General features: G+C 41.7%; 1 protein-coding gene across 1 annotated transcript in view; it reads right to left on the bottom strand.

The window, feature by feature from the left end:
* The window catches only part of LOC139576468 (A disintegrin and metalloproteinase with thrombospondin motifs 12-like), a 44,472-nt gene that overhangs the window by 30,371 nt on the left and 1,234 nt on the right, over positions 1-12,867 (bottom strand). The gene's annotated exons all lie outside the window — the stretch shown is intronic.

The raw sequence follows: 12,867 nt of genomic DNA, 5'->3' as shown, positions 1-12,867 counted from the left end.
AGAACATTTAACTCTGGTTCCTTCATAGTTTTATTAACACTCTGAAAACGGAAATTATAGTTTGAGCTTTTTTTACAACTTCAATATGACTTTTAATAACACTGCCAGCTTACAACTTTTTTCAACTTTAAGCACAGATAGGACACAAGGAAATTAATTTCCTTAGATATTAATCATGTTATACTAAAACACCTTCAACTGCTAGTTCAAGTTGGTTGTGCCCATTTGACCAGCCTGGCCTCAGAGCCATACAGAACATATTTTACGTATTTCTGAGCACCGCCAAGAAGTATGATCCCTACAGAAACGAAAGTAGGGAGGTTTGACAGGGAGGATGGGTCGGCGTTTTCTGCGACTCTCTAGCAATAAAAGGTTGCATGTTCAAGTCGTGTCGGGGACAACTGTAGCATTTTACACTGCCACTTATCCCGAACGCTACAGCCTGCCTGGTTTTCAACCTTTCCAAGTTCTCTCATGTCATCACGCTCCTCCGCAACAATGCACTGGCTTCCAGTCGAAGCTTGCATCCTCTACAAGACCATGGTGCTTACAGAACAGCAGAGTCTTTGCACATCTTCCGAATACATCTGAAACCCTATCTCTTCAAACGGTATCTTAAATAATCCTCCTCCTCACCTTGACCCCCACCCCCCCACCCCAAATAAAATACAAACTAACCCTAACCCTTATTCTAAACTTAACCCAATTCACCTAACCTACTACGTAAATTATCCTAACCTTTGTCATTAGTTCACCTAACCACCAACATAATCAAGCAAGCTGGTCTCATCGAAGATGTATGATAACTTACATCATCCAATTCGTATGTTATTGTACGACCGCTATTCATAATGTAACATAACCTAACATATCATAATAAATGGAGTGTCCGAATTACATACAGAAAAATACGAATTGCCCTGAGACCATGTGGATTTGACTTCATCTGGTCATTATTTGCTCTACCAAAAGAAGTGGGCTGGAATCAGAGGTTGCAGGGTGTTCATTTAGTAACCACGCTGTATCTTTTTTGCATTCCAGAGGCATGTATGTCCCTGTGCTGTCGCCTGGGCTGACGCCTAGTCCATGCCAAGCTACACGCATTCCATTCAGTTCACCAATCACAACTAACCCTCAAAAGCATTACAACCAATAAGCACAAAAGAAAAACCAGGCCTTCTCTTACTGTAGGTCAAGGCAGGTATGTAGCTATTTCCTAGGCAGTTGTGTTATGCAAACATAGCTCAGGGTGATGTGTTTTACCATGATGGAAGTGCACACTATGAGCACCTTAACATTACATCCCAACTACACCAGCCACACGCGTGCCTCCGCCATCATGCACATGTTGATTTTGTCTATACCCACTAGACGTGATAATGACACGAAGGTTTAAATACCAAAATCAACTGTGAATCAATGATAATAAATTTGGGGCAGTTCGAAACACACATGAAAAATTCATGGACATTTAGCTAGCTAGTTTGTCCTGGGAGATGAGCATTGGTTCGTTATTTTACCTGACATGCACATGGTCCTCTTTTTAGCTGGTTCTTTGTAGAATTTTAAACCGGAGTCATACAAAATCGTGTGTTTGTCTACTCTGACGATTAATCCACAGATAAAAATGGAAACTTAGACAGTTTTCAGTAACATCTTTAATACATCTCTCCTCGTTTGTTTTTCCAGCATCCACATGGGTTTGTGTCTTCCTGATATCCAATATTGAGGGGACTTGTAGAGCGTCTCAAATAGAAGTTATATTTTAGTGCTGGATTAAGCAGTTGTGCGAGCAGTGTAAGTGAAATGATTGAATAACATGTATGTGTACATTTATTTTGCAAGGCACGCACATTCAGCGTGGCCGGTGTGGTTTCCTTGAGACTTTCTTGATAAAACTGTTTCATTGTTTTCTTTCCTGAAAACAGAAAATAAAATTGGAAAGTGGAGCAACCGCTTGTTAAATCTGGCCCATCATTTCATACTTGGAGAAGTGGCTCGAGTGCCTCAGTGTCTCTGGAGAGTGCTCATGGCCTCTACAGCAGCTTGGACCTGGCAGTGTATCCTCCCACAGCTGGCTGCCTGCCCTGTGGTCTGGGCATTCACTGACCTCCTTCCTTACTAAGGAACACTATAGTAGATTAGCCCTGAGGATTAGTGCAGTGTATTCCAAATGGTGGCTGAAGACTAGCTGTAAAAAATGATTAAAGTTGCACACCCTATATTACTAGTTTATTGGTTCACTTAAACATTTTGGCCAAACAAAAACCACTGATTTCAACATTTAACCAACTAATCATTTCTATGTACAAGGACTACTTTGAACAATTTACACAGACCATTTCACAAAACCACATTTACTGGAAGAACTGTGCAGACGCAAAGTTTGGTAACAGAATTACAGCAAAATCTCCCTCTGTTTTTTATTGGGAACACATATTCCCAAAACGCTGTTAAATATCTGCTCCGAATTAAAGGCCAGGTTGCACGATATATTACCACAAACCTAAAAACGTAGATTGATGATATTCAATCGAAATGGTCTTTATGCTAAAGTGAAAATGTTATTATACACTTCTATTTTCTCAATTTGAATTACATTTATCAAAAAACTCCTATACGAACAATACATTGTGGCTTTGATGTCCGGAGAGGAAGGGCCTGGTGGTTCAGGATATCATGGTAGCCAATGTTTGTGTTAGCCATTATCTGGAATTACTGCTGTTAGTAGTAGCACTCATGTTAGCACGTGGCTAGCTACAGTTGAAATCAGAAGATTACATACACCTTACATTTAAACTCAGTTTTTCACAATTCCTGATATTTAATCCAAGTAAAAAGTCCCTGTCTTAGGTCAGTTAGGATCACCACTTTATTTTAAGAATGTGAAATGTCAGAATAATAGCAGAGAGAATGATTTATTTCAGCTTTTATTTCTTTCATTACATTCCCAGTGGGTCAGAAGTGTACATACACTCAATTAGTATTTGGTAGCATTGCCTTTAAATTGTTTAACTTGGGTCAAACGTTTTGGGTAGCCTTCCACAAGCTTCCCACAATAAGTTGGGTGAATTTTCGCCCATTCCTCCTGACAGAGCTGATGTAACTGAGTCAGGTTTGTAGGCCTCCTTAATTGCACACACTTTTTCAGTTCTGCCCACACATTTTCTATAGGATTGAGTTCAGGGCTTTGTGATGGCCACTCCAATACCTTGACTTTGTTGTCCTTAAGCCATTTTGCCACAACTTTGGAAGTATGCTTGGGGTCATTGTCCATTTGGAAGACCCATTTGCGACCAAGCTTTAACCTCCGACTGATGCCCTTGAGATGTTGCTTTAATATATCCACATAATTTTCCTGCCTCATGATGCCATCTATTTTGTGAAGTGCACCAGTCCCTCCTGCAGCAAAGCACCCCCACAACATGATGCTGCCACCCCTGTGCTTCACGGTTGGGATGGTGTTCTTCGGCTTGCAAACTCCCCCTTTTTTCTCCAAACATAGCAATGGTCAATATGGCCAAACAGTTATATTTTTGTTTCATCAGACCAGAAGACATTTCTCCAAAAAGTGTGATCTTTGTCCCCATGTGCAGTTGCAAACTGTAGTCTGGCTTTTTTATGGCGGTTTTGGAGCAGTGGCTTCTTCCTTGCTGAGCGGCCTTTCAGGTTATGTCGATATAGGACTAGTTTTTCTGTGGATATAGATACTTTTGTACATGTTTCCTCCAGCATCTTCACAAGGTCCTTTGCTGTTGTTCTGGGATTGATTTGCACTTTTCGCACCAAAGTAAGTTGATCTCTAGGAGACAGAAAGCATCTCCTTCCTGAGCGGCATGACGGCTGCGTGGTCCCATGGTGTTTATACTTGCGTACTATTGTTTGGACAGATGAACGTGGTACCTTCGGGCGTTTGGAAATTGCTCCCAAGGATGAACCAGACTTGTGGAGGTCTACAATTTTTTTCTGAGGTCTTGGCTGATTTCTTTTGATTTTCCCATGATGTCAAGCAAAGAGGCACTGAGTTTGAAGGTAGACCTTGAAATACATCTACAGGTACACCTTCAATTGACTCAAATTATGTCAATTAACCTATCAGAAGCTTCTAAAGCCATGACATAATTTTCTGGATTTTCCCTAGCTGTTTAAAGGCACAGTCAACTTAGTGTATGACAACTTCTGACCCACTGGAATTGTGATACAGTGAATTATAAGTGAAATAATCTGTCTGTAAACAATTGTTGGAAAAATGACTTAAGTAGATGTCCTAACCGACTTCCCAAAACTATAGTTTGTTAACAAGACATTTGTGGAGTGGTTGAAAACAAGTTTTAATGACTCCAACCTGTCCAAAGTGTATGTAAACTTCCGACTTCAACTGTATATCTAACATTGGCCAACAGAGTTTAGTCAGTTTTGTTATAGACAATCAATGTCTACTATGATGGAAAATGTTTATCTTGATTTTGTGTAACAGTACAAGAAATGCTGATGTGCTGAACTGCTAATAAGTGATGTGTTTCAAGGCAGTTATCTAGTCCCCGCTTCCATTCAGCCACAAGAGCATTAGTAAGGTCGGGAACTGATGTTGGGCGATTAGGCCTGGCTCGCAGACAGCGTACCAATTCATCCCAAAAGTGTTCGATGGGGTTGAGGTTAGGGATCTGTGCAGGCCAGTACTTCCACACCGATCTCAACAAACCATTTCTGTATGGACCTCGCTTTGTGCAGGAAAGGGACTTCCCCAAACTGTTGCCACAAAGTTGGAAGCACAGAATCGTCTAGAATGTCATTGTATGCTGTAGCGTTAAGATTTCCCTTCACTGGAACTAAGGGGCCGAGTCAGGACAATGAAAAACAGCACCAGACCATTATTCCTCCTCCACCAAACTTTACAGTTGGCACTATGCAATCGGGCAAGTCGCGTTCTCCTGACATCCTCCAAAACCAGATTTGTCCGTCAGACTGCCAGATGGTGAAGCGTGATTCCTCACTCCAGAGAATGCGTTTCCACAGCTCCAGAATCCAATGATGGCAAGCTTTACACCACTCAAGCTTACGCTTGGCATTGCGCATTGGTGATCTTAGGCTAGTGTGCGGCTGCTCGTCCATGGAAACCTATTTCATGAAGCTCCAGATGAACAGTTATTGTGCTGACGTTGCTTCCAGAGGCAGTTTGGAACTCGGTAGTGAGTGTTGCAACCGAGGACAGACTATTTTTTACGCGTTACACGTTTCAGCACTCGGCGGTCCCGTTCTGTGAGTTTGTGTGGCCTACCACTTCGCGGCTGATCCAATGCTGCTCCTAGATGTTTGCACTTCACAATAACAGCACTTACAGTTGACCAGGGCAGCTCTAGCAGGGCAGAAATTCGATTAACTGACTGACTTGTTGGAAAGGTGGCATCCATTGACGGTGCCACATTGAAAGTCACTGAGCTCTTCAGTAAGGCCATTCTAATGCCAATGTTTGTCTATGGAGATTGCATGGCTTTGTGCTCGATTTTATACACCTGTCAGCAATGTGTGTGGCTGGAATAGCCAAATCCACTAGTTTGAAGCGGTGTCCACATACCTTTCTGTATATACTGTATAGTGTATATGGTTATTATTCTACACACAGGCTATTATTCTATGCACACACACTGGTCTCTACCTACACACTACACTCACACATACTTACACTGACACACACACTACATACATAAATACATACATAAATAAGCTGCTGCTACAGCTCAGTCTATTATCTGTTATCTGTCCTGTTGCCTAGTCACTTTACCCCTACCTATATGTACATACTGTAGCTATCTCAATGACCTCGTACCCCTGCACATTGACTTGGTAATGGTTTTTATTCCCTGTATATAGCCATGTTATTTTTACTCGTTATTGTTTTTCACTGTGTACTTATTCCTCCTGTTACTATTTCTATTTCATCTTTAACTCTACATTGTTGGAAAAGGACACGTAAGTAAGCACCGGACCAAAAATCGACAAACATTTTCAACTATTTTTCAACGTCCATGGACGTTTGGTGCTCAGTGGGTGCGGATACTGGTTACAGTAAATGGAAAGAGAGGGGGCTCACATGGGTAGGTGCCAGTAAGCCGGGACAGGTAACATTAACTGGAGAGAGAGAAAAGAGAGAGGAGGGAGGGAGGGGTTGTCCAGACTGTTTTCACACTCTCGCTTTGACCACCAGATGACAGAAAGAGAAAGAAAACATTTATGAGCTGAACATAATATTATGCCAGTGGAAGGGAGGACAGTTGCATGAGACCCTATGAGCTGATCATAACAGTATGCCAGTGGAAGGGAGGACAATAGCAGGAGACCCTATGAGATGAACATAACAGTATGTCAGTGGAAGGGAGGACAATACCAGGAGACCCTATGAGATGAACATAACAGTATGCCAGTGGAAGGGAGGACAATAGCAGGAGACCCTATGAGATGAACATAACAGTATGTCAGTGGAAGGGAGGACAATACCAGGAGACCCTATGAGATGAACATAACAGTATGCCAGTGGAAGAGAGGACAATACCAGGAGACCCTATGAGCTGAACATAACAGTATGCCAGTGGAAGGGAGGACAGTAGCAGGTGACCCAACTGTGGTTTGTGACTACTATGAATTCCCATTGTAGCCAATTAATTGCAGTAATTCCGTTACTTGTAATTATGTTGGCGAATTACGAGTTTTAATCACTTAATAACACATAAACAAAAACGGATATCAGTAAAAACACTATTTGGTAGGTCTACCTGAACTTGCATTATCCTCCGTCCTCATGAGGGAGAGAAATGAGAAAATATCTTAAAGATATGTGGGTTTTGGTAATGAAATTACAAGGCACAAGCGAATGTTTCTTAAACTTACAGAATGTAAATAATTTATTCAAATTATTCAAGTGTTGATATTAGTTGGCAGGGGTCTTTACTTCAACATTATTGTGTTTTGATGTATTTCTAAAACCTTTTAAGACTTTTTCTGGTAGACGTTTTCTATGACCCCTTTTCCATCAGTTTGACCAGAAATCCAAGCCATTACTTTTAAGCCTAATTTTTAAGAAGGAAAATGGTTGAAAAATTTATCTATGCCTTAATTTCCCAGAAATATATACTCTTGGCTTTCATTAGACACACAATTTAATATGCTTCTGTAACCGATGTGAAATGGCTGAACATTCCCCTTGCTCTGCAAGGGCCGCGGCTTTTGTGGCGCGATGGATAACGATGCTTCGTGGGTGTCAGTTGTCGATGTGTGCAGAGGGTCCCTGGTTCAAGCCGTTGACCCGGATCACTGGTTGCTGCAGAAAAGGAGGAGGTCAATTGGGGGGTGAGTGTAACCGATGTGAAATGGCTAGCTAGTTAGCGGTGGCACGCGCTAATAGCGTTGGGTAACGATGCTTCGAGCGTGGCTGTTGTCGATGTGTGCAGAGGGTCCCTGGTTCGAGCCCGGGTAGGGGCGAGGAGAGGGACGGAAGCAATACTGTTACACTTCTATGAACTTCACATATTGGTTCTCATGGGTCCTTTACATGGAAATGAGTAAAAACGTCTATGAAGTGAAAGTAAGTAAGGGTAGGTAAAGGTTGTTAAAACAGAAAAAAGTTGACGGTTATGCATAAAAAAACGTAACGGTTAAGTTTAAGTAATGGTTAAGGTATGGGATAAGGTTAAAACAGGAAGAAAAAACATTACGATTACCCGGCACCGGGATTGAACCTGCGATCCTCAAAGCTGAAGCACATGGTTCAAGCCCATCCTCTATCCCCATCCACAACTCTGTAGCAAGCCGCGAGCCTACTAGATGGTAATACGCGCTCACATTGCCCCTAGTGGACAGCATTGATGGCATCGCCTAACGTCCTGGGGACCTGGAGAAACGTTGAATAGTGAAGTCTATCTGGTGTGATCTTACTGGGGTCACAGCCCAGGAACCCTTTAGGAGCAACTGGATAACAAATGCAGGGAGGTCTTTGCACACTCCCTGTCTATTTGCTCTAACCCAAACGCATTCACAATCACAACAGCTGTATATACTCAATGACATGTATTTACAAGGTTTGGCTTACTGAGCGACTGCAAACCAAACATGACTGACAGACACTGAGACAAGACCTTGCAGCAGAGGCATTCCTGATGTGACGAGAGTAAACACTGAGAGACATCCATCACAGGCCATTTACTGACAAGTCTGATCAAATACAGAGGGAAGTTCCTCCTCTTCCATATCCTCTTGGTAATTCCACTACAGTAAATAAATCAGGGACAATACGGAAGTCTCCCCTTTGTCGCTCTCTGCTGTGCAGCTGTTTTCTGGTCAGCAGACAGAGAGAAAAACTCATTGTGATGTAAGTCTTCCTTTCCTTTGTAGATAAAAGTAGGTTTCTTATAAGAAACATACAAGAATTCTAAAAATACTGCCGCCTTGTTTGTGTGTGACACTAATCCAAGTTTTACTTCAGCCTCTTTGTAAGTAGTAGCCATAGAAGCCACATTCTCAAACGTACTCTCTGTGGTCAAACAAAGAGAAACATAACACTGTAGATTCAGGGAGAGAGAGAGAGCTGAGAGTAGAAGACACATTTGGGAGAAGAAGGGTGAGACGGGAGAGAAGGAGGAGAGAAAGAGCATGCAAGAGAGCCAGAGTCTCCCAGTAGACCGAGGAGAGGCGGCAGATGCAGACGTTTGGGGGCTATGAAGCTAAAGTCTTTCTGCAAACAGTCAGGAAATCTTTGAAGGCCGGACCAACAGACAAAGTACTGTCAGTCTGAGGGGTTGCTCAACTGTGACCAGCCAGACCACATCCTCTTCTGCATATTTTAGTACTTCTCTGAAGTCTCTCTCCTGTATATTTTAAAGAAGTTAGTCTGACCTTGGGGAGGCAGCCGCTTCTATAATATGTGAATGGTAAACAGGGCAAGAAATTACACATACGAAAAGTCCTATCTAAGCTTAAATCAATGTGGCTAAATCATAATGAGGGTACATATCTCCTTATTTCAGTTATCTTTACCTGCTTCTCAATGTGGTTAATTTGTGAAGCCTTATATTGATCACTGAATCACAGAGAAAAGTATAAGGATGCATTGGAGAAGGATTACACTGGCCCAACTACTCAGACAGCGCACATACACCTCGCCGATGTCGGCCTGACAGCGGTATATTGTTAGTGGATTGCGGTCCATTTAGAAGGTTGGCGGGAGGGCGGCTGTGAGTGTAGGAGGTCGAAATGCATTCGCGCTGCACCGTCACATGGCCGCTCAGCATCACAGAGTTGGCCGTAGATCTTGTAGACATCAGAATTGGGACCCAGATAGCACACATACAGTACCAGTCAAAAGTTTGGACACACCTACTCGTTCCATGGTTTTTCTTTATTTGTACTATTTTCTACATTGTAGAATAATAGTGAAGACATCAAAACGATGAAATAACACATATGGAATCATGTAGTAACCAAAAAAATGTTAAACAAATCAAAATATATTTTATATTTGGGATTCTTCAAAGTAGCCACCATTTGTCTTGATGACAGCTTTGCACACTCTTGGCATTGTCTCAACCAGCTTCATGAGGTAGTCACCTGGAATGCATTTCAATTAACAGGTGTGCCTTGTTAAAAGTTAAGTTGTGGAATTTCTTTCCTTCTTAATGCGTTTGAACCAATCAGTTTAGTTGTGACAAGGTAGGGTTGGTATACAGAATATAGCCCTATTTGGTAAAAGGCCAAGTCCATATTATGGCAAGAACAGTTCAAATAAGCAGACAAACGAGTCCAAATTTGATATTTTTGGTTCCAACTGCTGTGTCTTTGTGAGACGCAGAGTAGGTGAACGGATGATCTCCACATGTATGGTTCCCACCGTGACGCATGGAGGAGGTGTGATGGTGCTTTGCTGGTGACACTGTCAGTGATTATTTAGAATTCAAGGCACACTTCACAGCATTCTGCAGTGATACACCATCTCATCTGGTTTGCGCTTCGTGAGACTATCATTTATTTCTCAACAAGACAATGACCTAAAACACACCTCCAGGCTGTTTAAGGGCTATTTGACCAAGAAGGAGAGTGATGGAGCGCTGCATCAGATGACCTGGCCTCCACAGTCACCCAACTTCAACCCAATTGAGATGATTTGGGAGGAGTTGAACCGCAGAGTGAAGGAAAAGTATCCAAAAAGTGCTCAGAATATGTGGGAACTCCTTCAAGACAGTTGGAAAAGCATTCCAGGTGACTACCTCATGAAGCTCGTTGAGAGAATGCTAAGGGTGTTCAAAGCTGTCATCAATGCAAAGGGTGGCTACTTTGAATAATCTAAAATATATTTACAGTTGTTTAACAATTTTTGGGTTACTACATGATTCCATATGTGTTATTTCATAGTTTTGATGTCTTCACTATTACTCTACAATGTAGAAAATAGTAAAAATAGAGAAAAACCCTTGAATGAGTAGGTGTGTCCCAAACTTTTGACTGGTATTGTACGTCTGCCCAAAGTAGTCACGATGTATACATGATACATCGGGAAGATGTAGTATGGAGAGCGATAGCACATTGACAAGATGTCTTGCAGATGTTTATATGTCGGCCAGGCATCAACATTCTATTCGAATGTCTTGGGTGTTGTCTTGCCAATGTGCAAAAACGCTCTCTAAACGATATATTCCCTACGCATTTTGATACGCCGGCCAAAAGAGTGCGTGCTGACTGGGGAGGAGTGTCACAAAAGAACCGTTTTTTTTCTCTTTGTATTATCTTTTACCAGATCTATTGTGTTATATTCTCCTACATTCATTTCACATTTCCACAAACTTCAAAGTGTTTCCTTTCAAATGGTACCAAGAATATGCATATCCTTGCTTCAGGGCCTGAGCTACAGGCAGTCAGATTTGAGTATGTAATTTCAGGCGAAATTGGGAAAAAAGGGGCGGATCCTTAAGAGGTTTAACATGGTATAGCAATAGCCTAATAAACTTGAATCTTCTCTCTTCAGTTTACCCCCAAACAAAATCACTTATAGTCCCCATGTAGCTCAGTTGGTAGAGCATGGTGCTTGTGGGTTCGATTCCACGGGGTTAAGTATGAAAAATACAAAAATGTATGCACTCACTAGTAAGTTGGGTCGGCTAAATGACTAAAATATAAAGCTTATTGTTTTCATTATTGCCAGTATAATTTAACAGCTTTGACATGCATCCTCCAAACAGTGCCTGAAGGGCAAATGCGATCTAATGCCGCCATCTTGCCAATGTGCAAACGCTCTCCATACTCCATACTCCATTCCTACGCTGGTTTGTACTTGGGTAAATGGGAAAATTACTTCATTTTGGATCCTTCTAATAACCATTTCTTTGACCGGATGGTGGGGACGCTATATTGATGATGTTTGTCTGTTTTGGTCCGGCTCAGAAGATGAACTTATTTCCTTCCAGCAATACCTTAACAGCATTAACCCTAACATCAAACTAACTATGGAATACAGCAAGGATAACATTCATTTTTTGGACCTCGACATTAGTAAAAATGACAAAGGTTGTTTGCACACATCAATCTTTAGGAAGCCTACAGATGGGAATACCATTCTGAGGGCAGACAGCTTTCACCCCAAAAGGCTGAAAGAGAATATTCCATATGGCCAATTCCAAAGAGTCTGCAGAATTTGCAATCAGGAAACAGACTACAGTGTCAAATCTGCTGAATTGGAGAATCGCTTTTTGAATCGGGGCTACAGCGTTCAGGTCCTGAAAGATGCAGGTATAAGGGCTGGATTACTTGACAGAGAGAACTTGTTACGAAGGGGAGTGCCTCGTGATACATCAGAGAGAGTGTATTTTGTTACAAAATACAGCACTGAAGCAGAGAACATTAAAAGAATCATTAAAAATAATTGGGGAATCATCCAAAGTGATACGCTACTACGCCAAGTCTTTGCTGAGCCACCAGTCATAAGCTTTAAGAGATGTCCTACCCTAAATGACAAATTAGTCCACAGTTATCTTCCGGGTGACTCTCAAATAATTTGTCTTGACCACAAACCCAAGGGCTCTTTTAAATGTAACCATTGCAACCATTGCAGGAATATTGCACAGAAGAAGTATTTTGTTGACAGAGCTTCCAAAATGGAGTATTACGTCAAGCATTTCATTAACTGCAAAACCACTCATGTCATCTATAGATTGGAATGTCCACAGTGCAAGGTGTTCTACACTGGACGGACAAAGAGACGCCTTCAAGACCGCTTGGCGGAACACAAGTACGCCATACGGGTAGGCAATGAAGACTACCCCATGGCAAGGCACTACAAGTCCTTACACCATGGCAACCCTGCCTCCCTACAAGCTATGGGTATTGATCATATTCCGGCCTCTATTAGAAAAGGGGACCGTCTTAAACAGTTAAACCAAAGGGAAAGTTTTGGGATTTACAAACTACAGGCCATTAAATACCCTGGTTTAAATGAAGAGATATGGATTTCTCACCCTTCCTGTAGGGTCGTGATAGATCCATTTGCTGTCATCTAGTGGACATTTTGCTCAATTGCCCTCAGCTATGTTTAGACTGTTGTTCATGTTTTGCTGTGTTCTAGTGTACTATGGAATATATTGCTTTCTTATTCTTGACACTTCTCCCAGTCATATTTAAGGTTAGACCTACCTTTCTAAGTGTTCTGATACTTCTAGCTTGGAGTTGTATGTTTATGATAACATAGCTACAGTATTTCACCTTTTAATGTGTATATTATTGCTTACTAGGTGTGTCCAATCAATTTTGTAACCACTCTCACTTCCAATTAGGGCTAATTGGAAAAGCTGTTCAAAAGAGGACATTGTATTCTCTTTTTTTTGTTTTTTG

The sequence above is a fragment of the Salvelinus alpinus genome, chromosome 5, assembly GCF_045679555.1.
Source record: "Salvelinus alpinus chromosome 5, SLU_Salpinus.1, whole genome shotgun sequence".
Classification (NCBI taxonomy): Eukaryota; Metazoa; Chordata; class Actinopteri; order Salmoniformes; family Salmonidae; genus Salvelinus; species Salvelinus alpinus.
The sequence above is the reverse complement of the archived record's forward strand: the minus strand, read 5'-3'. Positions and strand labels throughout refer to the sequence as shown.